Source organism: Canis lupus, chromosome 25, assembly GCF_011100685.1.
Source record: "Canis lupus familiaris isolate Mischka breed German Shepherd chromosome 25, alternate assembly UU_Cfam_GSD_1.0, whole genome shotgun sequence".
Classification (NCBI taxonomy): domain Eukaryota; kingdom Metazoa; phylum Chordata; class Mammalia; order Carnivora; family Canidae; genus Canis; species Canis lupus.
In genome coordinates this window covers 12,730,275-12,757,028 of record NC_049246.1, presented here as the reverse complement: position 1 = coordinate 12,757,028, position 26,754 = coordinate 12,730,275, and the positions used below count along the sequence as shown (strand labels likewise).

General features: G+C 44.9%; 1 long non-coding RNA gene across 2 annotated transcripts in view; it reads left to right on the top strand.

The window, feature by feature from the left end:
- Positions 1 to 23,251, top strand: part of LOC111092474 — a 31,740-nt gene extending 8,489 nt beyond the window's left edge. Inside the window, exons 2-4 of one of the 2 annotated variants that reach the window (XR_005378198.1) lie at positions 15,258 to 15,457; positions 22,375 to 22,527; positions 23,002 to 23,251. This is a non-coding gene — a long non-coding RNA (uncharacterized LOC111092474). The remainder of the gene's footprint in view (positions 1 to 15,257; positions 15,458 to 22,374; positions 22,528 to 23,001) is intronic. The other variant, XR_005378199.1, reaches the window with a different exon arrangement.
- Positions 23,252 to 26,754: the final 3,503 nt, after the last annotated feature.

Sequence of the window (26,754 nt, the reverse complement as noted above, 5' to 3'; positions counted from 1 at the left end):
CTTAAAAATAAAAATTGAATAAAAATAAAAGTAGCTTAAGAAGTAGGTATGTAGGGTGGCCCAGGTGGCTCAGTGGTTTAACGCTTGCCTTCGGCCCGGGTATGATCCTGGAGACCCTGGATCGAGTCCCACGTCAGGCTCCCGGCATGGAGCCTGCTTCACCCTCTCCCTCTCCCTCTCTCTCTCTCCCCCCCGCCCCACCGTGTCTTTCATGAATAAATAAATAAAATCATTTAAAAAAAAGTAGGTACATAGAATATAGGGGTACATTTCTGAAATTGAAGACAAAAATTAGCTCTGTGCTTCAGAACCTAATGCAAAATGATGAACACTTTGGGCAGCAGAGAGTTAAATAAAGAAGTTAACGGAGAAGAATGTTTGGAGACCTTTTAATGTATCATTGCAGGGCAAAGAATGGCAGCCCATGGTGACATACTGCCATGACCTTCCAAAGATTCTGTAAAAATGCATATTAAATTACTAAATATTATTAAATTATTAAATATTTTAAAAATATTATTAAATATATTAAATTACATCTATTAAGTTCTAATATGCTGAAATTGGCCAGAATCGTTCCTGTTTTCTGCAGTGGCATCCTGATGGGCAGACACCCATGAGCAATAAAATACATGCAATGGAGGTGTCAGCATTTCTGGGCTTCATGAAGACCATCGCTCCAGGAATCTCCCCTATAGTTTTTCTGGAGCTGGATTGGCGGGCACAGTCCCTGAGAGACCCAACAAAGTCCAGTTTCTGAACCCTTCCTGTAGGGGCCCAAATAAGACTCTGGTGCTCTGTCCCCTTAAATGACATTTTGTTTCTCTAGCCACAAATAGTATGTTGTAGATAACGCATTATAATAGCAACTATTCGTATGGTGAACCCCATTTACAGGTGAGACTCCTGAGGGTCGGAGTGGTTAGTGATGCATCCATCATCTCAAAGTTGGTACTCCATGGAGACAACCATTCCAACGATCTCAGCTGCAGCCCAGCATCTCCAGAAACTCTTGTCAGCTCCAACTGGATTTCGAGCAGCATTGTATTTCTTGATCTGGGAATGCTGACTATCTATTTTTGTATATTTGCAAGTTTGACAAATGTCAAAATAAAAAAAAAACACAAAAAGAAGTACGTTTATGTGAAGGAAAGAAAAAAACCAACCCTAATAATGGCAGAGACAGAACTGACGTAGTAAATTAATTTTCAGGATTGGCTTTAAATACAGTATCACACTCCTCGGCTCCTCTTGTAATAGTCACGTGCCGGGACGCGGAGAGAACCGTGTTTACCATCTGTTACGCTCTCACACTTGGCACTTATGAGATGTCACTTTTCAACAAAAGAGCCATCACCAATTTCAGGTCGGGAGAAGTAACGGGTGATTAACCCTATCTTTCAAAGAGACTGTAGAATTTTTGCTTGTGGTTTCATAAATGGATGGATCTGTATTAGAAAGTAAAATTGAGAAGGTAAAGTTGTGTGTTTTCCGTTTCTCATAAAATATGCGCAGTATTCTAGCATTTCTATCGTGGTTCTATTAAGGACGAGGAACAGATCCTTCGATCTCCTCCTGTGAGGGCGGATCTCTTGCACGGAAGCAAGCTCTGTGGCCTGGTTGGGCAAATCCAGGTTGCCGGTTGCGCCTCAGCCTGCGCCACCTCCTCCTTGATTAATGAAACTCTGCAGGGAGCCGGCTCCGCGTCAGCTGGGTTGAACATTTCAGGACATCATCAATTTTCTTTGTCAGTTTCTCTGCTTTATCTGATTACAAACTCTTTCCTCTCTAAATATCACTTTACATAATAATCAGGCAGGAGATTTGATCATTCATCACTCACTCCCTCTGCAATAACTTATTCTGTATTGTGTGATACAGGCAATCAGTCCCCCCCAAACCCTTCTCTGTGTGATCTGTGAGCTAATGATCACGGGGATGCTCGAGGGCATACTTCCAGAGACCAAGAGGTGGTGGTGGAGGTGGGTGGGAGGGCATTTAGACCCAGACCACCCTCCTATTTCCTCTGGCAAATAAGCAGCGTTTGTTTCTCTCATTAATAGCTATTCTCGACTGAGGGCCTCTTAGGATCTGGGTCCTCTTCATATGTGGTTGTCCTAAGTATTACAAGAGCCCTCCGAGGGAGCTTATTATCCTGATTTTTACAGTAGAGAAATTTGAGGCTTAGTAAGGTGAAGTAATCTGCCCAGGGTCATGCAAGTCTGTTGGATTCCCTGGTGCAAGCCCTTTTTACCTCCACATCTAGGTGTCCGGCTGGCTATTCGTCCCTGCTCCTGGGGCTCACGGGTCTAGGGACGGGGTTCCTATGGTGTCTACGTCTCCCGGCCCCACTGTCCCTCCTACCTTTCTTCCCAGCCACATGAGAGGCTTCCTAAAAGCAGAGACCCTTTGCGTCCGAGAACCCTGGGTGCCCGCTGGGTGCCTGACAGTCAGGGCACACAGACACCTACGTGTGCCTCTTTACCCAATGACTGGCTTCAGTACAGTTATGCACTCCTGAGGTGGATTTTAATTTTATCTACATTTTTCTCTTCTCTGTTTTAAAAGTCGCTTTAGCTCCTTCCTGAAATCCTGTGTTCTCTCTCTGGAGATCACCTTGAACCGGTTCTCAGGTAGGTCCTTGAAGATAGCCAGCTGCGTGATCCTGTCCTCTGTTTGCCAGGCAGAGCGAGTCGGTGCTCTCAGCACCACCCTAGCGAAGTCAGGAGCCTTCTGAAGGATCCAAGGCAATGTGACTCATCCTGAATCTGGCTACGGCACTTTCTTCTCCTGCAGTTCTTGACTGTTAAAGAGTAATTTCCTGGCAGGACTGTGCACCTGTCTACCAGCTACTCTCGGGGGTTCTCACCCCGGCCAGCCCCTCTGGAAGATGACTCCTAGGTCATAGCCTTCTGTCTTCCCACGGGGATCCATGAACACCAGTCAAGACCTTGAGATCCCACTGTCAGTAAGGTTTTCTCAGAGAGGCCGCAGGGCAAACACAGTTCTCGATCATACAACGAAACAGGAGCTAGTGTACGCCCCACTTACTAAGCGTAACTCCGAAGTGGTGCGGCGCTTCTGATGTCTGAATCGCGTAGCCTTCCATCCCCGCAGAACTGTCCTCACAGCCCTAGGGCAGAGCACCATGCGTCCTGGGGGAACCTGTTGGGGCAGCGGAGCGGCCAGTGGGAACAGGGCCTCCTGGGTCTCCCCCAGCACCTTCCCCGGGCCGGCCGGGGCTGTGCAGTCTGGCCTGGACAGAAAAGTCCGATGGTGAAAGTAAGCTAGAGGCCAGCGCATGAAATGGGTCAGGGAGATGGCTTGGGATAGGTGAACTTTCCAGGGCCCCGCAGGACGGCTTCTCGGGGGCACTGGCTGCAGGGTGTGGCAAGGTTTTAAAGAGGCAGCGAAGGATCAGCTGCAGGCCTCCCGAAGAACTGGGGTGCGCTGGATGCTCTTGAAGTGTTGCTTCTGTTCAGTGGCACTTACCAGCCATTCGTGGGCTTGTGCTATGCGCGAGGAGCCGAGAACACTGTTGCTGCCCCCGGAGAGCTCACAGGTTTACGGCGAAGGGGTCATATTTTTATAGAGTTCAAAAACAGTTATATTATTTTTCTAACCACACGTATGTCTTGAGCTAGACAAGAAGCTAAAAGGCAGTGAAGCCATCAGCTGGGTGCTAAAATTGCAGAACAAAATTTGCGAGGTGTCAGTTTTCTGTCAGTTTCAGAACAAACAGCCTGGGGCTCATGGGAAAAGAGGCGTGGGAGCCGGGGCCACCCAGAGATGGGAATTGGATCTTGGTGTCACTCTCCATGTATCGTTCTACATTTAAAGAAATGTCTCTGTTTGTAGGCTCTGCTGATGCCAGGTGGTAGAAAGTTTATGTGTTGCCTGGGATTCAAGGCAGGGCCCCTCTGCTCAAGGTTGCTCCAAATGGCAATCATTCATTTGTAGGAATTTATATAATACAGTCCCCATAATACAGTTAAATTGAATCCACTGCCTCTTGTGGGGGAAAAAAGCATGGATCTGGGAGCCAGACACATACGTCTCCTGCCTGCCATCACCAGACCACTGTGCCACTTGGTTCAGGTGATTGGGCCTGCTGTTTCTTGTTGGCAAAATGGGAATAATAACAATAATAAAGACTTCCTGGAATTATGATGAGGATTACAGAAGATCGTACATTAAAGCCCCTAGCTCAGTCCTGGTACACAGCAGACATTTATAAAAACATTCTCTGGGTTTGCACAAACAAATGCACCTGTCTGCATTGGGTTTTCATAAGAGTTTTGACGAGCCAGAGCTGGGAAATGGGGGCCCAGGGCAGAAGATTGGCCAAAAAGGGCGACAGACCCCAAGAAGTAGAGCCATGAGGAACCTCCAGGTGAGCATCTCAGCAACATCATTAGAACCATGGTCAGAGAAGGCAACGAAAGCAAGGAGGCTGTGATGGGCAGGTGTGTCTACTTCCCAAACGCCTTTTGAATCCACCCATTTTTATTCATCCCACTGCCACCGTCTGAGATCTGGGCACCTGGAATCCTCCAAGGGCCTCCTAATTCATTTCCCCACCTCCCCCCCTTCTGTCCATCTGCTCCTTAACTCTGTAGTAAGAAAGATCCACCTGCACTTACAGCCCTCATGACCACTCTTTGCCTTAAGTAAAAAGTCTCATGTTCTCCCATGGTTTATAATACCCGATGGAGGGGCACTTGGGTGGCTCCGTGGTTGAGCATCTGCCTTTGGCTCAGGGGGTGATTCCAGGGTCCTGGGGTTGAGTCCCACATGGGGCTCCCTGCAGGGAGTCTGCTTCTCCCTCTGCCTATGTCTCTGCCCCTCTCTCTCCGTGTTTCTCATGAATAAATAAATAAAATTTTAAATAATATAAACATAATACCTGCTGTATCTGGTCCCTCAGATCCTACTAGCTGGCCTCTTTGCTGACAGCCATGCTGAAGAAACTCAGTTCCTCTGTCTTCCCTTGTGCCCTGTTGTCTCTGGGCTTTTGCACATCCTGTTTCCCACGCTTAGAACACTCTTACCCATCACCCTGTTTTCCTGCATCTTCTATTTATCTTTCAGACTCCTGATTGTACATGTTTCTTCCTCTGGGAAGCCCTCCTTGTCTACTTGCCCAGTCCCAAACTGGGTTGATAACCACTCTAATCTCTAAGATGCATGAAGCCATCTCACACAGTAGATGGCATACAGTGGCATCCAATAAATGTTTACTGGGTGAATAGATCTCCCTGGCAGAGGAGCTACAGACCCACAGGCAGATAGTGTAGAAACAATTTACCAGCAGCTCTCACCTAGGTTTTTCCCACCTGTGCCAGTCAGGATTCCAGCAGGAAGCAGATGGCTCACAAAAACAGGGTAATCTAGAAGAGTGTGACCAAGGGACTTTTTAGAAAGATGTAGACTGAGTCAGGGGAATCCAATAAGGGAGGGAAAAACACCTGCCCTTGATTAAGAAAAGCAGGAAGCCACCATCTCCTTGGGCCAGACAGGACAAGAGGAGAGAGTTACAGAAACTCAGAGCTGCAGTCAGAGGAGAGGCCTGTTGGGTATGAACTGGGGCCTTTGGTGAAAGAATGCAGCCACTGCTCATCGGGGCCTCCCCCCACCCACACACTCCCCTCTCTTACTCGTGCCTCCACTGGCCAAGACAGTCAGAGGATAAGGAAACCTGTCAATGCAGATTCAGACCTGTGGGCTCCAAGCAGACTGGAGCAAGATGGGGTGTGATTGTAGGGAGAAACAGAATATCCAGTTGTTCTAATAACCTATCTAATAACCTGTCCTAAACCACTATAGGTAATAGCTTCCTCCTTCCATTGTTAATGCTTCTATCCCTTGGAACAGAATGATGTTGACCTGACAATTGAATATAGATTCAAAAGAAATGACTTAAAAAATATTTTCACTTGGGGCACATGGGTGGCTCAGTCCATTAAGCATCCGACTCTTGATTTCGGCTCCAGTCATGATCTCAAGGTTGTGAGATGGAGCCCCATGTCAGACTCTGCACTGGGCATGGAGCCTGCTTGGGATTCTCTCTCTTTCTCCCTCTGCCCTTTCCCCTCCTTCCTCTCTCTCTCTCTCTCTCTCTCTCTCTCTCTCTTAAAAAAGAAAGAAGAAAGAGAAGAAAGAAAGAAAGAAAGAAAGAAAGAAAGAAAGAAAGAAAGAAAGAAAAGAAAGAAAGAAAGAAAGAAAGAAAAAGTACTTTCATTTAACTGAAAAGATTAAGATTTTTAAAACTTAGTTCTATTTGGACTCAGTGTCTTATTCATAATTTAATGAAAGTTGATTTAAATTTTTAATTTTTAAAAATTAAAAAGTTTTAAAAATTGGCTCTGATATTTGCCCAACACTGAGATGTAACTCAGTCTCCAATCTGCAAGTGAGTTTGCCCACTGCCAAATAGGCCAAGATCTGAGCAAAGGCCTTTTGTCTGGACTGAGAAACCTCTCTTCCAAAGGCATGAAACATCTTGACAGGGACAGGTGTGAGTTTCCCCACTGTCCATCTACTGGTCATGGGAATTAGATGTCAGATTCAAAGATAGCTTGCAATTTGAGGGTTAATATGTTGTCACATGGAAGATGTCAGTATGGAGTCAGGACTTTTCCTGCTTGAACAGACGCATGCTTCTTCACTTGTGAATCCATAAAGAGCTTCCTGTCTGCTGAACTCTGGTGTGCTGGGACAATTCACAAGTCAGACTATATGCAAAGGCTCCCAGTGTGTACTAAGTGCTGCAACACCATCTGCTTTTGTCTGTATTTAGGTGCCTCATTTGTTAGCTCAGAGTGCTAAACGCTAAGGTTGCAGGGGCCGGATGCTATCAGGACTCAGTTCATCTGAAGGAAACCTCGTCTTCAAACAGAATCAGAAGAACCACAGCTGAAGGCTTGTGTGTTCGCCACTTCCTTCACTCTTCACCAAGCTCAAAGTTCTTTCCTTGAGGGACTCCCGTTTTGAGTAGCCGCACATTTGTGGGTTGCGGTGCCTGCTCTGTTTCAGGACTGCTTTGGTAGACCACAGACACCTCTGCGTCGGGCTGGTTACAGCGGTCCTACCTGGACGACACATGCATAGTGTATGAGTGCTATGTACTGCATGTTTGGTTCCCCCAAAGTCACACATTGAAACCCTGATCCCGTATGTGATGGTATTAATAGGTGAGGTAAGTAGGTCATGAGACTAGAGTCCTCATGCCATCATGATTAGGCCTCGTGCCTTTATTTTGTTTTTTCAAAGATTTTTATTTATTCATGAGAGACAGAGAGAGAGGCAGAGACACAGGCAGAGGGAGAAGCAGACTCCCTGCAGGGAGCCCGATGTAGGACTTGATCCCAGGACCCTGGGGTCACGCCCTGAGCCAAAGGCAGATGCTCAACCATTGAGCCATCCAGGAGCCCTGGGATTAGGGCCTTTAGAAGAAAAGACACAAGAGAGATCTCTGGTCACCACGTGGGGACACAGCAAGAAGGCGGCCATCTGCATGCAAACCATAAAGAGGGCTCTTGCCAGACACTGGATTTGCAGACGCCTTGATCTTGGACGTCCAAGCCTCGAGAACCGTGAGAAAGAAATGTTTGTTGTTCAAGTCAGCCAGCGCATGGTATCCTGTTGATAGCAACTTGAACTGACTAAAACAGTGGGGATGTGGCGGATATATGATGGACACTATGTTAAAATATTTTTCTCTAAGATTCCTTGAGTGAAACCGTTTGCATCTGGTTTGTTATCCTAAGTCCCGAAAGAAGCTGTGTTTATCCAGGAGAATTGGCTCAAATATGTATAAATGTTGGATTTCCTATCCCCCTCTTGGCTTTTCATTCAAAATGTGGCTTGTGGAAGAACCACTTTGCATAAGAAATGTGGGGAGCAGAGCTAGGGAAGGGAGAGAGGAAAAGAAGGGGGTTGTGTCCGGACCTCTTACAGGCCAGCAGTGGAGGGTGCCTTTTTGTCACTGATGCAGAGAGAGGCCAAGGCCATGTGTGTGAAGTCTAGAGCAGGGTGGATGCCACAGCCACAGAACCACAGGATGCAGTGTCTGAGGGGCTTCCCAGGTGAAGTTGGGTTACGGGGAGGGTCCTGGGGCACAGGGATGACATCCCCACTCCTCTCTCTCCTCAGAGTCAAGCAGAGTCTGGAGAAATGTGACAAGGAAGGCTATAAATAGCTAAGCAAATCAATAAGCAATGCACCCAATTAAAGATGATTTTAATTATATGAGCCTGCCTGGCCACCAGACACTCAAGTCAAACAGAGTAAATGTAATTTCCTTTAACCACTCCCTTCCCTGAGGCTAACAGTGTTTGTGGATCATCTCTATGTCCCTCCAGAAAACACATCTCAGATCTCACAGGTCTGCCACTGTCAATGCAGCATGCCACTTGGTCTTCTCTTAGCTCTTAGGAAAGCTCTGATTCTAGGGCAGTGGGGTGTCGGAGATGCCTTCTGCAACGCCTTTCATCTCACAGTGTTGAAATCGGCTGCTTGGAGCCTATGTGGAACCTGCCTGCCTGCCAATACACGTGCAGAGCACCGCAGGCTTACAGTCCTGTAAGTATGGCAGGTGATGGTTCCCCAGATTTGGAAAGCTCCCCACATGTAGCCCTTGAGATCAAGAACCATATCTCTCTGTGTTTCTATGGGGCAGGCCAATACAGTGTTGCTCTCAGACCAGGGCAAGAGGGTCCCCTGCCATGCAACCCTGTTTCAGAGGGTCTTGCATGTCATAAACATAGAAACAATCAATTCCTTAAAGAACATGACACCTCTGTCACTCAGGATCCACTGCTCTGTGCTGGCTTAGGGCTCCCCCCAACTCCAACCCCCATTCAGGCCCCAGGGAGAGACTTCACTGTCTTGCCCCTTGGCTCAAATACTGAGCAGATTTGCATGCTGACACCAGAGAAGGACACTTCCTCGAGTCCAGGTGGAATTTGAGCTGTGGAAGCTTCTAGAGAAGGAAAAGAAAAATTAACTTGTCAAATCCTTCCTCTTCACGTAAGTGCAGTTGATTCTTGCATAGCAAAATCTCATTTCCCAGGGGGGTTGATGCCCATTTCTTTGCTTCTCCTCACCTGATTTCTGGCTCGGGGCATGTACTGGCTAGTATGGTGTTCACAGTAAAGGCTAGGGAATGTTCTACATTCTGGAACCCTCCCAGAGCTCTCAAATGTGTATACATAAAGGTAGAAAGTCAACCTGTGCCGGATAATGACACTGAGCCTCAGTCTTGACAATGAGATGAATATTGAATGCTAGAATTGTAAATGGCTTTATTTTTATAAAAATATTTAATAGGGTAAAATCACTTTTTCAAATTAAAATCGAAGTTTTATTTAAGTAATTTTGATTTACACTTTTAATATTCATGAACTATGACCTATTTGCTTTTGAAATTCCTAGATGACTTTGTAAACTTTGTGGGGAAAATAAGTGTTTTGAAAACACACACTAATTTTGATTTACATTTTTTATGAACTGACATTCAGATTCTATATACTTAAAATACAGTTCTATATATTTTTTCAATCCTTGAGGTGAATCCTTGAGTATGGGTATAGTTGAGATTGCGATACGTACAGAAATACAAAAATAGAGCTCAGAAAAGAAAAAAAAGGATGAAAAAAATAGAAAATCTTCAATCTGTTTAAGTTTTTTAAAACTGGAACCAATGAAATTTTGTAGACCTCTGGTGAAACTACCTCACAACAAATTTACAAATAGGATATAATCAAGTCTTCATTTAATGAAGCTTTACTTAATTCATCGAAACAATGGAAACGAAAATAAGAAAACCCTTGATTAAATCGATAACTTGAAGAGGTCAAGTAAGATCTCTGAAACTGCATACTCCTTACTATAGAAAGACTTAATTATTAATCAAAACAATAAGACTGTAAGAGGGCCTTCATTTCTGCTCTTGTTAGGGTCCCAAAAATGTTTGGGGTGATCCTGGCTGCTCAGATTCTTGTCAGCAAGCCTTCCCCTGCTGAGGGTCCTTGAGCATAACTCCCCATGTTCTGAACCTGGGACTTGCCATCAGGCCACCAAGCTACCTGGCCACCACCCATTGGATCAAATCCTCTCGGTTTCAATTCAAGACTTGCAGAGACTCAGGACATTCTGAAAAGAACAAAGAGTGATGTAGGATCTTATAGTTCCTAGCACAGTGGCTTGCAAAAAACAGACCTTAATTGTGCTTTTTAACTTTTACTTGGAAATCGTCAACAAGCATGCACTCCTGTGGTCAGGAGGAGCCGCCCATTCTTTAAATAGATGTATGCTGAGCATCACTGGGGTAGGCACCGAAACGGACTGGAGGTGAAGTCTAGGATCGTGGCTTCATGGGGTCTGATCGGTGGAGATGGCAGATGTGATTTAAGGAATCAGGCAAGGTGACAAAGAAGAAAACATGACTGCTCATCACAGAGAGACTCACAGCCAGAGCTGCCAGCAGGAAGGAGCAGGTGGTGGTGGCATCCTCCCACTGCCCCCAGGAACTTGACCTTGATCTTCTCTCCCTGTTTCTGATTGTCTGGCTCAGGGCTGGCCTGCCTTCTTCTCTCTCCTTTCCCCTATAAGCCACCCTCAGGGTTTTATATGGAAGAAATGTGAAACTCTTACCAGGAAGCAGCAGTACTCAAGTAAATGGAAATTCAGAGCAGAGGGACTGCATCATGGAAGCTTATGTTAAAAAAAAAATAATAATAATCATGATGAATGTCCTTGTCCTTGGAGAAAGAGGCTTGTATCTCAGTGTATGAGAAACGACTGCCTGAGGCATCAGGGGTGTAAACGTGCTTCCCGAGATTTTAGTTGGTGCTGTAAAAAAAAAACCAAGGCTGTGGGAAGGCTTAGAAAAAAAAGAAAATAAGGGGCTGGAGCCGCAGATGGGTGAAAGTCTCACTGATTCCTATAGAAATAGAGCATTTAAAATTAGCTTGGTATAAAAATAATCAGGGATGTGGGGTTGATTTACTATCTATATTCCCCACTGCTTGATTCAATTTCTGTTTTGAGAAATCTGTCACGTATCCAGTTTCCTCCAAAGACTCAGTCTCAGCTCTGGGCCTCAGGAACAGTGGTCACTGCAGCTTCTCGGTGGGGGTTGGAGGGCTTCTGGGGAGCTCCTCCATGGGCCGCCAACCTGGCGCCTCCCAGCCCGGGCTCTTGACCTCCGAGTCTTCCTGTCGCCTGTGCTGACCCAGGCAAAATTCTGAGTTTCCTCCTTCACCGCATCTTGTTACATTCCCAAGTCCAGAAACCCTTGAGCCCTTTTATTTCATTATATTTTATTTATCTTTTCTTTTCCCCCCTCAAGACTAACTCCTACAGCCACAGAAGGGAGCCGAGGCCTAGGCCTTGATGGTTAAGAATCAGGCAGGTAAATATTGTAATAAAACTGAAAGCATAGGGCAGATCTCAAATCAGAAGGCTAATGGCCTTCTGGTCATTGGGATACCTTGTGTTTCTAGAGTAATATCATGGGTGGAAGTGTGTTCCAAGAAGTCTGAACTGTAAGAGATGTTCTAGTCCTTCATTCTCCCTGGTCATTCCACACCTGGCCGAGGCCGCACCACTGGGGTGGTGGCAGAGCAGATCGCTGTCACTTTGAGGGTGGCCCAGCACTAGTGAAACAGGCCCTGCTGTGCTTCGGAGGACCCTGCCTGTCTACTGTGCCTCTTGCCTGTGGCCTTGAGTACCTGCCAGGAATGAAGGCTCAGGATCAGGGTTGAGGCTCTCGTCTCCCAGGGTTGGGGGTGCAGCAGCCTCTGTTGTTGGGGTCCCACCACCCCCAGAGCTGCCCCTGCAAGTGGGATGCAGATTCCACTTCACGCTCCCAGGCTTGGAAAATCGTAAGGTCATGTTTCAGGGCTTCTGCCCCTCACGACCTGCAGAGGCTACTCCTCTGTGTTTATAAAGTCAAACTTAAAAAAGAAAAAAAAGAAAAAAAAAAGAAAAAGACCTAAAGCCCACAAGCAAAAAAGAATGAAGTTAGGGCAAGGGAGGAAGGAGAATGACTGTTTTATGAGCTGGGGCTCCGGGGGCGAGGTTTTGGGGGCAGTTTCGGCTTTGAAACCTGTTGAACCCTCCCTGACAACTTTAATTAGACGCCAGCATCTACTGAGCGTGGGGGCCCCGACCACACATCTCCCCGCCTCGCCCCCTGGCCCAGCACCACAGCCGCTCTGGGAGGGGCTCTGCCAAGGCCAAGGCCAAGTCTGTCTTCAGGGAGGGCATCAAGCAGAGGTCAAAGCACTATTTCTCCCGGCAGGATCCAGGGCATCCTCCATCTCTTGTCCTCTGTTCCCTGGTCCCCTGAGCTGGCCTGAGTGCCTTCCACAGGGTGGGGGCTGTCCTCAGACTTTCAGGACCTCACAGGGCCAGGGGGTGGTCGAGGGAAAGAACACTGGGGCTGCCCTGGCCCAGTCCTGGCTCAGGTTTCTGCCGTGGGCAGTGTGGCCATCCAAGCAGGTTGAGTAGAGGAAACTCCTAGGCAAGTAGGGGACCTCGGAAGGTTTTTTTCTCCCCTAGGTGGGTGATGAGAGATGTGTGTCCCTCTAGAGAGGAACTGGGAGAGCGCCTGAAATGGGGTACATGGGCCAAGGATGTCTGGGTGCTGCCACCTGGTCTAGACTTGGACCTAGGGCTTTGAGGGTCAATAATTGGTAGGCTCTGGTATTAAGAGCTCAGCCTCAGGAACAGGATTGCCAGTGTGTGAGTGTGTGTGTGAGTGTGTGTGTGTATTGGGGGGTATTCCTATTCAGGACAAATGCACCAGCAGGCAGCAGGCCTGGGGGGTGGGAGAGGACAGGCCTTGCCAGCCTCTGTGAGCTGTGGAAACGGGGTGGGAGATGGGCCCAGCTGTAGGGTCACACCCAAGCCCAGTGTCAAGGACACTGTTGGTTGCTCATCAGGCACTTAGTAAGACATAGCTGACGAGTAGGCAAATAATAAGCTGTATAGCTGACCAGAGATTGGGCCAGGCCCCACGTTCTTTCAATAGCCCTACAGAGCAGGATCCCTCATCCCCTTCTATAAATGATTCAGTGAATGAAGGAAGAAGGCCCAGGAGCCCATGTCAGGGGGTCAGACTGCCCAAGGGAAGGCAATTCTTTTCTTTTTCTTTCATCTTTCATTTTATCTTATTTCCTCCTATGTTTACTCTGGTGATGGAATTACTGCAAAAAGTCATGAAGATATTAGAAAACAAGAGTTATAGGTTTAAAAGCCAAAGCTTGGGGCTGCTGGTGGCTCAGTCCACTAAGCGTCAGACTCTTGATTTTGGCTCAGGCGATGATCTCAGGGTCCTGATATTGAGTCCAGTGTGGGCTCTGCACTCGGCGGGGAGTCTGCTTGAGTTTCTTTCCCTTTAACCTTCCCCCTGCTCTCTCTCTCTCTCTCTCTCTATCTCAAAATAAATAAACAAATCTTAGAAAAACAACAACAATAAATCTTTGTAGACAGGAAACAGGAGGCAAAGATAAAAGGCCAGCAGCAGGATAAAGAACTTTGGCATCGAGCTGTGGTTGGGGAAATGACCAAGACTCTCATTAACCTAAGTCGTGGTAGCGTGATAATTGGATCAATAATAATATTATTACCATTGACAACCAGAAGATGCTACTACGTATGCACCAGAGGCCATCTCAGGGTCCGGGACTGCCTCCCAGGTACATGACATCTGGACGGCTAGCAGATCGTCAGGGTCCTCGGGAGAAGGCGAAGCCACCCCAGGAGTACTGACAGGCCCTAGAAGAAAGATGTAGCAGAGAACAGCGCCAGCATCACTGGTCCCATGGTGGTTTCTGACCTGAGCTTTTCTTTTCCAAGGCTGAGTCAGAGCCTGGGTTAAAGGACTGGAGCCTTCTTTCTATCTGTCTCTCTCTAAATGCAAGCGTGCTCTTCCAGCACCTGACCGTGCATGAGAGAACGTGGGCAGAGGAAGGCAGGCACTCAGCTGGGCAGTGGCCACGTCACTTCCATCAGTCCTTAGGGCTACCCTGATGGCTTTGCCCCATGGCGCCATGGGGCACTTTCGGAGGGTCTTCTGAGTTCAGTAAAATCAACAAATGCTTTACTGACACGGATTTAGCACATCATCTTAGTATCCCTCTCACGGGAGGATGTAGGGTAAAATCTGCCATCACTGAGGGTGGTTGCAGAGACCAGTATCCCCTGGGTCCATGCGGGGCCTCTGTTTCCTTAGGACACAGTGGGCCTTGCACTAGTGCACCAGGAAAATACACACCAGGCCTGAGCTCAAATCCAACTGTGACTTAGATTTGCAAAATGTTGGGGGAACATATTTAATCTCCCTGAGCCTCAGCTGACCCACATACAAAGTAGAGAAAATCATATTCACCAAAATTCTTTTGGGGGAGAACACACTGAGTTTGTGTGAAAGAGGCACTTTGTGATCAGAGGTGAAACCTCGAAAAAATCTGCTCAAGGAAACCACCTTCTAAAGAGAATGAGTCTGGGGGTGCCTGGGTGGCTCAGTCGGTTAAGCGTCTGCCTTCGGGTCAGGTTATGACCCCAGGGTCCTGAGATCAAGCCCCATGTCAGGCTCCCTGCTCAGCGGAGCCTGCTTCTCCCTCTCCCTCCCCACTTGTGCTATCTCTGTTGCTATCTCTGTTTCTCTCAAATAAATAAATAATCTAAAAAGAAATTTAAAAAATTAAAGAGAATAGGTCTGTTGAATGGGAAGCCCAGCTGTCTGCCAAGCAGACAGAGTGACCAGCGTGTCAATACATAAGACATATTTGGGGACAGGGGAAAATATAGCTGGGAGAGAGCCCAAGGCCTCCCCCACTCCCCACCACCCCTGCCACCTGCCCTGGTTGGCCAGAAGGGCTTCCAGGGGCTGGACATGCCTTTGGTGGAGTTTTATGGGTTTGTTCAAGGATGTTTGAAGTCAAGCCCTCCCTCTTCAGTCTTCCCTAAGGAATCCTCAGCAAACTTTCCCTACTACTCACTTCGCTAGATGTGGATGGACTTTGGTGGGGGGAGTCCAAGATACGCGAAGTTCTGTGCCGAGGCTGGCATGGAGGGAAGTATGGAATTCTGGGCGTACAGCTGCAGCTAATAACTAGTTACATACATAAAACCTGCTACAGAGTGAGTGTGCCCTGAGTGGTATTGATGAGCATTTTTACCATAATAAAAATGAATTCTCTTCATCCCATTTTACAACACTGAGCTGCCTGTGCTTCTGTTCCCAGAGGGCAGGATGCAGCACCCTCTCCCAGTGTGAGCTGTGGAGGACACACTTCCTTCTCCGTGTTCAATCTCTTCTTACTGAGGGCCTCCTGGTACCTCTACATTCTGCTGCAAGGAGGCATTTGCAGTATGGAATAAACAGGAACACCGGTAGCCCCCAGACACAACTGGGGGACTGTGCTGGCCCCTGCATGCAGTACAAGTGAGTACCATACGTGGCTGGGCTGCTTGCACAATGCCACCACCTCCAGGCAGTCTGCCCAGAGTTCCTAGACGCCTGTACATATTCTCTGACCTCATCATTCCTGGATGAAGAGACCTAGCTTGTCTGCTACATCTCCCGTGTGGCTTTTTTAATTTTATTTTTGGTTATTTTTGTGCTTTTGAAATGGTTACTATTACATTGTGTGTGGCTTGAGCTCCTTGAGGGGGAGCTTCCCGTTCATCCCAGCACCCCTCACAGACCTGGATGTGTGCTTCTGCCTAGATACCCTTCATAGATACAAGCATAAAACTCCCCTCCCTAAGAGCTTCTGGCATAGGTTGTAGAAGCTCCAGTGTTCAGCCCACAAGGACTCGCTGTGACCTGGAGTTGTTGAGGGCTCTCTGAACACAGATGGGTGTGGAGGGCTGACCCACCAAGTCCCGCCCTGGTGGCTAGAGCCACATAGAGCTTAGTGCCCATGCCAAGGCATGCTGAGTGTGAGATATGGGCACTGTTCATAGCTGTCTCCAAGACAGCAGACAGAGGATGGGGTCTTCCCACTGCTCCAGGTGCATGGACACCTGTTCTTACCACACCTCCGGCCTGTGGTCTTCCCAGCACATGCCATCAAGCAGGATTCTAATTGCTACCCAAGCCTATCAGAATAGTTCCAGAACTACATTAGCCTCTAAAACAGAACAGTGTGCTATCACTGGAGGGGTGGGGGGAAACGTTAGGGAGGCTGCAACCAGGGTGGAGCTGCTCCCCGGAGCTGCTGGAGCTAGAGCTGGAGCCAGAGTGCGTGGAGAGGCTGAGAGTGTCCCTGGAGGTGCAGTGATGTTTAAATGGAACCTTAAAAATAAGAGCGCTTTTTCCCCTTGCTTCAGTTAGAGTTTCTGGATGGACTCTCAGAGCCACTCCCTCTGGAAGCACAGGGAAGAGGCGGAGTGCTAGAAGTCAGGAATTTTAGAAATCAGGGATGATTATTCCAATTTTTAAAAAGTTGGAAAGAGCATGCTTCAAAACTGTACCAATTAGATTAATGCTGAGCTTTATTTAAAAATCTAGAAAAATTTGGTGGCACCTGGGTGGCTCAGTCAGTTGAGCATAGATCTTGATTTCCTCTGAGATCATGATCTCAGGATCATTAGATGGAGTCCTGCATGCGGCTCCCCGCTCAGTGGGGAGTCTGCTTCAGATTCTCTCTCTCCCTCTCTCTCTCTCTGCCCCTCTCCTACTTGTGCATGCTTTCTCTGTCTCTCTCTAATTGAATAAATAAACCTTTTTGAAAAAAAGACCTAGAAAAATTTTAAAGAGCTGAGTGGGATTGAATATGGGCTTCAAAAATCAGATAGATCCATGTGCATGTAAATCTTTTTGATTCTACATCCACAAGCAACTTCTTGAAGCTAACTTGTATTGTCTGTGGACAAGAGATAAAACTATCTATCTCAAAGAGGTCATTGTAAGAATTGACTGAAAATGTGAAAAGTCCTTTGCACAGTGTCAAGCACAGGGTAAATATTCAGTATAATGTACTAGAACATAATTGAGAATACATTTTGTATTATATACATTATATATAGTTTATAATGCAATATGATGAATAACTAGGAACAAATTTTGGTTCACTGAGAATGTTATACTAATTTAATTTTTAAAAATTTTTGTTGCTATTACAGCTCTAGCCATAGTATATCAGGATTTTAACAGAGAGTTTGACAAAAATCCTTAGTAACATTGTTATGCTTGTGACAGATATTCTGGTTAGTGATTACCCCTGGGGAAGGAGGTGGAAACAGATGCACAACAAGTGCATAGAGAGCTTTGTATCTGTGGTAGGTTTTTTTGTTTGTTTGTTTGGTTTTTTTGAGACACCATGCAAGTGGGGGCCGGGGGAGGGGCAGAGGGAGAAGGAGAGAAAGTCCTAAGTAGACTCCCCACTGAGGGCAGAGCCCTACACTGGGACTCAATCTCACCACTCTGAGACCCTGACCCCAGCCTAAATCAAGAGTCGGGCACTGCACTGACAGAACCACCCAAGCACCCCTGTGGAGTTTTATTAATTCAATAATTCTAAAGAAATATGACAAAATGTTTGGGTGGGTGGGGAATGGTCACTTCTGACCAATAGCATGCTTTTCTTTCAACAATGACTTTTCCCTTAGAAACTAACAGCCTGGTTCCTGACTAAACCACTTGTCTTAGTCTGTTCTGGCTGCTATAACAAAATGCCACATATTGGGTGACTTATAAACAACAGAAATTTATTTCTCACAGTTCTAGAGGCTGGGAAGTCCACGGACAAGATGTCAGTATGGTTATATTCTGGTGAGAACCCTTTTCCTGGTTTATAGCTGGCACCTTCTCATTTACATGGTGGAAGAAACAAAGGATCTCTCTGGAGCCTCTTTTATTCTTTTAAAAGATTTATTCTTTTATTTATTTATTTATTTATTTATTTATTTATTTATTTGAGAGAGAGAGAGAGAGAGAGCATGTGAGTGAGCACTAGGGGTGAGGGAAGAGCAGAGGCAGAGGGAGAGAGAGAATCTCAAGCAGACTCCCCACTGAGCATGGAGCCAGATATGGGGCTTGATCCCAGGACCCTGATATCATGACCTGAGCTGAAATCAAGAGTCAGTCCGTTAACCAAGTGAGCCACCTAGGCGCCCCTCTGGAGCCTCTTTTATTAGGGCATGAATCACATTCATGAAGACCCTACCTTCTTGCAATAATTAATTCCCGAGTGCCCCATCTCCAGATAGTGTCCCATTGGGTTTAGGGTTTTAACATAGGAATTTGGGGAGGCAGGGGAAAGGGAGGGCGTTGGAGAGGGGGACACAAATATATAGACCCTAGCACTGCTGGCTGAAACTGCTCCCTGCATCTTTTGTAAAAGATCACTCCTTTTTAAAAAAATTTTTAAGATTGTTACATTTTGAACAATGTGGTTCAGCACATAACATCATAGAGCGATCAGAAGAACTGGGATTGGTAGCTAAAATAAGGAACAAAAACATAACATTTTACAGTACAGTCTGTGTGGTTCCTCATGGGAGAATGACATTTTCAAGACTCATAGCAGAAGGAGACTCCTAAGCCCTGACTTGCCAAAGTCAGCTGCGATGCAGAACACTGCCTTCTCTGAATCACTGCAGGCAAAGTCTTTCCTGGAGAGTAACCGAGACTTTCACAAAAACACTTTTTAAAATTTGACCCTGACATTTTAAGATATTACTTTGACAGTAAAGTCAATTGTTATTGAGTATTTGTATTGCCAACCACATTCGATTGATTCCTGATCTTAGCTTCTTATTTTTAACAAGTAAAATGCAAGTCAAATATATGTAAATTATATGAAAAACAACCCTGGCTGTCACAAAATCCAAGCAATACACAGTGAAAAGATAAGTTACAAATCCAGTTTATGCTTGATCTGATTTATATGGCTGAGAGAATACATTTTTTTCAAAAGGGCTGATATTAGAGGAAACAAGCATCGTACAATGTCTGAGAGGGAAGGGTGTACTTGCTGTGTTACATGTACCAGTACCGGTTAGCTATTGCTGCAAGACAAACCACCCCAAAATGCAGTGGCTTAAAAAATAGAAACATTTATCATTATTCAGAGTTTTCAAGTCAGCTGGGAAGTTCTGTTCATCTGGGTCAAGATTTGCCAATCTTGTCAGTGTTCATTTATTCTTCTTTAGTTAGCTGGAGGTGGGATGGGGCAGATGAGTTAATCTAGGATGACTTCATTCATGCAACTGTTGGTCAGCTGGCTGTTGACTGGGACACTGAGATCATTGATGGTGTGTGCATGTGTACACGTGTGTGTTAGAGGAAATAAAGAACAAGGATCATTACCAGGGGTAAAGAATGTCACATGTAACAGGAAGCCACTGAGGACAAATGTGACCTGATTTGCATTTTGGTCCATAGCCTTGGTGATTGTCCTCAGAGGTTAAGAGAACAGACTTTATAGTCAAAAAGACTAGATTTGTGGCAAGGTCCAAAACTCACTGCAACTTAGTTTTCTCATCTCTACAATGTGAATGGTGTTACCTATCTCTCAGGGTAAGAGTAAGTGAGGTAATGTACACAAATCACTTATCATGGAACTTGGCACATAGTAGATTCTCAAGGATAAAAATGTCAGATTCTTGACCTTCTAGGGATTTCATTGCTCCCATGACTCTAGACATTCCCAGCTTCTTCCTTTTCTTTTGCATATAGATATGAATATCTTGGTATGATCCTGGTGTAATGGGACACACATTCTGTTCATGATATCATCAGCAAAAGACAAGGGGGAGGTGTCCTTGTTTAAATCTGAATTGGAAAGATACTGGTCCCATCATTAGCCCTTAGACTGGCCTCTCAGAAAGAGATGGGAGGGAGGTATTAGCTGTCCCTGCCTGGTAAGATTCCAACCCCAATTCCCTGGTGTCTTTCAGGAAACTCTCAGGAATTAGGGATCCCATTTATCTCTACTGTTGTCCACCAGCTCTGCCTAGAAGAGCAGAAGAGCAGTGCAGACATTGTTGCACAGGCTGAGTTTTTGGACACAAGGGCATGAGGCAATTGTCTGAGGTGATGAGGTGATTGTGCACTGGTGCTGGGCCCTGTGGCCTTCAGATAGCGCATCCCCCTACCCCCCGCCTGTTGGCTCACAGGAAGCCTACCGCTGACTTCCATTAACAATGTGCTCTCTGGTTAAATGTGACAATCCTTGGGAAAGGTCATATTTGAAGTAACAGACATAATCCATTAGCTTAAATGGAGGACTAAAGATCTGCCCCAGAACCTCCAGGGATCTTGTAAGCACAGCTTGAAAATTACTGGAAAAGTCCATCTCTGGGATTCAACTGCAAAATCTAGGCCACTTTCTGTCAGCCTTGCTGAAGCAGATCCTAGGAGCAGTAGCCCTAGTGCTCACTGAAGAATCTACCCAGTATCTACCCACTACCCAATGCCACATCTTGTCATACATACCTATGTTGGCCAACTCAGTCCCTCAGAGTTCTCTGTCTTACAGAGCATTTCCAAGTGGACCTGAAGCTGTTTCCCCATAGCTGGGAATAGAGGCTAGAACTATTCTATCAGAAGGTCAACACTCTGCCCTTTGGCAGAGATCAACAGGGTGGGACCACAAACCTTGTTGAGAATAGTGTCCCTTACCTTCTCAGTCACACATACACACACACACAGCCTGGAAACTTCCACACTGCTATCCTGGCTGGCACTAGGCCTGCCATTGAGCTGGCACAATGAGAGTTGTGAGCACATGGCAGATTGGGGGTTATTTTTAAACACCCTTGCTGGGAGGCAGCAGTGACCTTAAAGTAGGTTGTCTCTCTTTTTCTGGCATTTCAGTTTTATTGTAAAAGCATTTATTTGTAGAAATAGAGAATGTTAAGCTACAAAAGCACATGTTATGCAAATGGCAGATGTTGGATGTTTCCCATGTTGGCAAAGGGAAATGGGGTGGGGAGGGAGCAGTGGTGACACACCCTTGGAGGTGAAGGGGAACACCTGGTCACCCTGTCTTGAGCAGGACCATACCTACAAAACATGTTCTTCTTCAGACCCAGGGACCTGAGGGGTTCCAGGAACTTCCTGAACTCAGAAAGGATGACTTCCAGGATCTTCCTGGAAAAGAAAGCAGGTTTTGCTGGTGGGATGGCACCATCAACCCTCCCCCAAAGTCCCCTTCTTGGTTGTGATTGCCTGAGAAAGCCAGTGGCATTTGTTACCATCCCCTTGCTGAATCTATCCCATCAAAAGGGAGAAGAGATAAAAAGGAATCACCTTCAACTTGGAAAGCCAAGAAATATGGTGAATGCTTGAAGATTTGTAAATGTTCTGAGAAGTTGGATCTCTGAATAATAATAATAATCATAACATAGCAGTAGACAAATATATTATTAGTATATTAATTAAATAATATATGGATTATATATAAAGTGAACAGGTTAATATAGTTATTTTATACTATTATTCATATGCTATTATCATTTCAGTGAGTAGTTCTGCAAAAAATTTTTAGATGCTTTATGCATGTCAACACTATATCAGACATTGAGAGTCCAAAACCCTCAGGGGGTTACAGTGTAGTGTAAAGGCAGAGACAGATGCATAAACAGATAATTTCAGTGGAGCCATGGAAATGAGTAGGACAGAGGAGGGCACAGGCCCAGCCAGGGGACAGAGGACAGAGGCATAGTGTAGAATTCACAAAGGAGCTTCCTATCACTAGTGCTTGCTGGAGGTATCAGGCTAGTGAGAGGATTAGAGACCATGTCAACACAAGCCTAACACATGGAGAGTCTTCTAAAACAGCAGCAACTGCTGATATTTTGTTTTATGCCTAGAACTTTCCTGGTGAAGGCCCCACATAAAGATCTGTTCTACAATCCCAGGAGATGAGGGGCCCCTCGGCCATGTGCCCACAGCACTTTTCACTCCCTTTTCTTAGCATGTGGTACACTGCAACTTCATGATCTCCTCATTAAACGCTTTCTCTCCCTCTGGACCTTGGGCCCCACACAGTATGCTTGTCACCTCTGTGTCCCCAGAGCTGGGCAGACAGCCTATCACACAGCCAGTCATCAATAGATGTTTCTGGAATAAATTAGCAATGACTGCATGAAAAGCATTACAGAAAGTTAAGCTTCTCTTCAATTCAGTTTACTAAGGAAATGTGAGTTATTTTGGATTGAACAGAGCAAACATCCAGATCACCCCTCCCCTGGGTTTCAGGATCTAGTGTGAGGCTAGAATTTTATGCTTTCAGGGGTGAAATAAAGAGCAAAGGGAGTTAAGTGATTTGTTAAGATGATGGTTACAGCTCTTCTCTGAAGTGGAAAATCCATGAATCAGAAAAGCTCACTGGTCTCATTCCATAATAGGAAGCGTTCAGCAGAGAGACCAAAGGAAAGGTTCACTTCAAGGCAGACCTTAAACTCAGAGCATCCGGCACCCAACCCTGAGCCTCCTACAAGCTTTGTGCAGCTCGATTGCCCACCCCCTCATGTCACTGAGAAAGGAGTAACTAAACCAAGGTGATGTTTATGAATTTTTATGAAATTAGAGCCCTGTCCCAGTTCTTCAGAATCTGGATTGGAATGAGAATTCATATAGACGATTCACCACAGAAAATTAAAGCTGGTACACTTGGATGAGGCAAGCCCTGGGAGCTCCACAGGAGTTTACTAGATCATAGGGGAAAAAAGAGTCAAACCAAGAAATAGACTCTTAACCATAGAGAACAAACTGATGGTTACCAGAGGAGAGGTGGGGAGGGATGGGTGAAATAGGTGATGGGGATTAAGGAGGGCACTCGCTGTGATGAGCACTGGCTGTTGTATGAAAGTGTTGATTCACAGTATTGTACACCTGAAACTAATATTACACTGTATGTCAACTGGAATTTAAATAAGACCTAAAGAAAAAAAAAAAGCATTTGCTAGATCATTTTGCTCTCACTTCTATTCTCTTCTCAGTAAGAATCTCTCCTACTTGTTTCCTATTACCAGATATTTTTCCTGACCCAGATGTCCTGGCCTGCTTTCTGGAGCTAAAACATAGGAGGTAATAAAAGCAGAAATGAAAACACAACATTTACAAATAAAAAGCAGTATCTCCCCCCGCCCCATCCTTTATTCTGCTGGAAACATCATGAGCCAGGACCTGCACACAGGCTGCCAGTCTCCAAAACGTGAACTAAAGAGTCCTAGAAATGCTCCTTTTCTTCCCTTACAGAAATTTGTTAAATGAAACATGATTCCAGCAATTTAATCCTCTCGACTCTTATTATTGGAAGATTCCCTGAGCATTATACCAGGACCACTGAACTTTTTGAGTAGAAAAATAAAAATAATAATGCCTGAGGACTCTGACTCTGAAAAGTAAATAAAAGCAAGTGGATTGTGGAGAGGAATCAAAACTTCAAGGAGGGACCACCAAGGTTAGCTTCCATCTCCCCCTCTCTAGGTTTGTTCTGAGGATGACGTCTCGCCACACTGCCACATGCGGCAGGGGATGGTCATACCGGTAGGGAAAACTTCAGTAGAAATTATTTCTTTCTGGTCAGAGGAAGCAGAGACATCTCCTGAGGGCTGGGGGGTAGAGGAGGCCAGAGAGGGGGGCTCTCCTAATTCTGTACATAAACCTTCCCAAGTCCCAACTTTACTCCCAAGCAATACACATGCACAAGACAGACCCGCAGCACAGTGAAGTCTTTGAGAACTAAGCTAGGAAGTGAACTGCTGCCCACAGAAGGTTAAGACAGAACTTGTGGTCTGAATCAAACCGAGTTGGTTGCCTGCTAAACCAAACTTCAGCATCCTCCTTAGTGTTATGATAGGAATGAGTGTACACAACACAACACTCACAATGTCCAGGATATAATCCAAAACTATCCAATATACAAAGAACCAGGAAAACATGACCAATTCTCAAGGGAAAAGACAAAGAAACAGATGTCAACCCCCAAGTGACCCAAATGTTGGGATTATTAGGCAAAGACTCTAAAGCAGCATTAAAACTATGCTCTGTGGGGAACCTGGGTGGCTCAGTGTCTGCCTTCAGCTCAGGTCATGATCCCAGGGTTCTAGGATCAAGTTCCACAACAGGCTCCCCTTGGGGAGCCTGCTTCTCCCTCTGCCTATGTCTCTGCCTCTCTCTGTGTGCCTCTTATGAATAAACAAATAAAATCTAAAAAAAAAAAACAAAACAAAAACAAAAAAAAACTATGCTCCATGAGGTAAATAAAAATATACTTGAGGATCCCTGGGTGGCGCAGTGGTTTGGTGCCTGCCTTTGGCCCAGGGCATGATCCTGGAGACCTGGGATCGAATTCCACGTCAGGCTCCCTGCATGGAGCCTGCTTCTCCCTCTGCCTGTGTCTCTGCCTCTTTGTCTCTCTCTGTGTGACTATCATGAATAAATAAATAAAATCTTTTTTTTTTTTTTAAATATATATATACTTGAAATGGGGGCTCCTGCGTAGCTCAGTTGGTTGAATGTGTGACTCTTAATTTTGCTCAGGTCATGATCTCAGGGTTGTAGGATTGAGCCCTGCATTGGGCTCCACCCTCAGCGCAAAGTCTGCTTGTCCCTCTCCCTCTGTTCCTCCCCTGGCTTGTGCTCTCCCTCTCTCAAATAAGTAAATATATAAAATCTTTAAAAATATACTTGAAATGAATGAAAATATACGTGTTCTCAAAGAAATAGAAACCATAAAAAAAAGAAGTTGGAAATCTAAAAATTCAGTATATGAAATAAAAAATTCAGTGGAGGATCCAATAGCAGAATATAGATAATGAAATAAAGTCAGCGAAATCTTATCCAATGTGAAGACAGCAAAGAGTGAAAATAAATGACAGTTTATTTGGGACAATACCAAAAGTGTCAACATGTATCTCACAAAGTCCAAGAAAGAGAAGAGAATGATTAGAACAGAAAATTACTTGAAGAGTTTATGGCCATCAATTTCCCTAATTTGGCGAGAGACATAAATTTAGAGCTTTTTGAGAAGCTTGGTGAGTCCTGAACAAAACAAACTCTTTAAGAAATACCTGCACACATCATAACCAGATGGCTAAGAACCAACGGGGAAAAGAATCTTGAAAGCAGCTAGAAAAAAATGACACATTACGTACAGAAAACAATAATTTGAATACTTGTGGATCTCTCTTCAAACACTGTGGAGACCAAAGAAATAGCATCTTCAAAGTGCTTGCAGGAAAAGAATCATCAGCTCAGAATTCCGAAAACAGCAGGAATATCCTTCAATAATCAAAGCAAAAAAAGAGACATTTTCAGATGAAGAAAAGCTACAAAAATCCACCAGCAGCAGACGTGCTGTAAAAGAAATGCTCTAGGAAGTTCTTCGGGCTCTTCTGGAAATGAAACCAGAAAAAAACTTGGGTCTTGGGAATGAAGGAAGAGCCTCAAAAATGGCAAATATCTTCGCAAATATAAAAGGCCATTTTCATCTCGTGAGTTCTTTAAAATATGCATGGCTGTTGAGAGCAAAAATTATGAAATTATCTTTGTAGTTTACAACGTATACAAATATAATACCTATGACACCATAATACAAAGATCAGTGTGGGGAGATGAAAGCTTGCCAACTTTCTAATTTAGGTTTCTTTTTTTTTTTTTTTTTTAAAAGATTTTTAAAAATTTATTCATGAGACACAGAGAGAGAGAGAGAGGCAGAAACATAGGCAAGGGGAGAAGCAGGCTCCCTGTGGGGAGCCCAATGCGGAACTCAATTCCAGGACCCCAGGATCATGACCTGAACCAACGGCAGACACTCAATCACTGAGCTACCCGGTGTTCCTCTAATTTAGGTTTCAATATTAACTCTAAGTAGACTTTGAAAGGTAGATGTGTATATTTTAATACCTATGACAACCACTTAAGAACAAAATGTAGCCTCCCAAAATCAAACGAATTAAAATAGAAAATTAAAAATTTTCTTGAGTAATGTCCCAAAGTAGGAAAAGATGAAGACAGGAATCAAAACCAGAAGAAACAAAGAGAAATCCAATGATAAAAGGGTAGGCCTAAACCCAATCTCATTAATAATTATGCTAAATATTAATAGTCTAAACTCTCCAATTAAAAAATTTAGAGTGACAAGTAGATTATAAAGCAAGACCATATTATATCCTGCCTACATGACACATACTTTAAATAGAAAGGCACAGATAGGTTGAAAATAAAAGTTGTACCATGCAAACAGTAGTCATTAGGAAGCAAGAGGGGCTATTTTAATATCAAGTAAAATAGACTTCAAAACAAAGAGTATTACCAGAGATAAGGATCGTCATTCCATAGTCATAAAAGGGAAAGTTCTTTAGAAAGACTTAACAATTATAAATAAGTATGCAACTAATAACATGAGCCTCAAGACTCATGAAGCAAACACAGACAAAATAAAAGACAGAAGCAGACAATTCCAAAATGATCTAAGCAATTGGTAGAATAAGTGGGCCAAAAGAAAATCAGTAATGACATAAAGTATCTGAACAACTAACCACCTTGATCTTACTAACATATTTAGTATACTAAAGACAACAACTGCAAAATAAACATTCTTCCCAAATACATATTCACCTCAAAACAAGCTCCAATAGGCTTAAGAGAATTGAAATGACACAAAATATATTCTCTGATTGCAGCCCAGATTAAATTGAAAATAAGTAACAACGTGATATCTAGGAAAACTAATATCTGGAAGTTAGACAATACACTTTCAGATAATTCAAAGGTTAGAG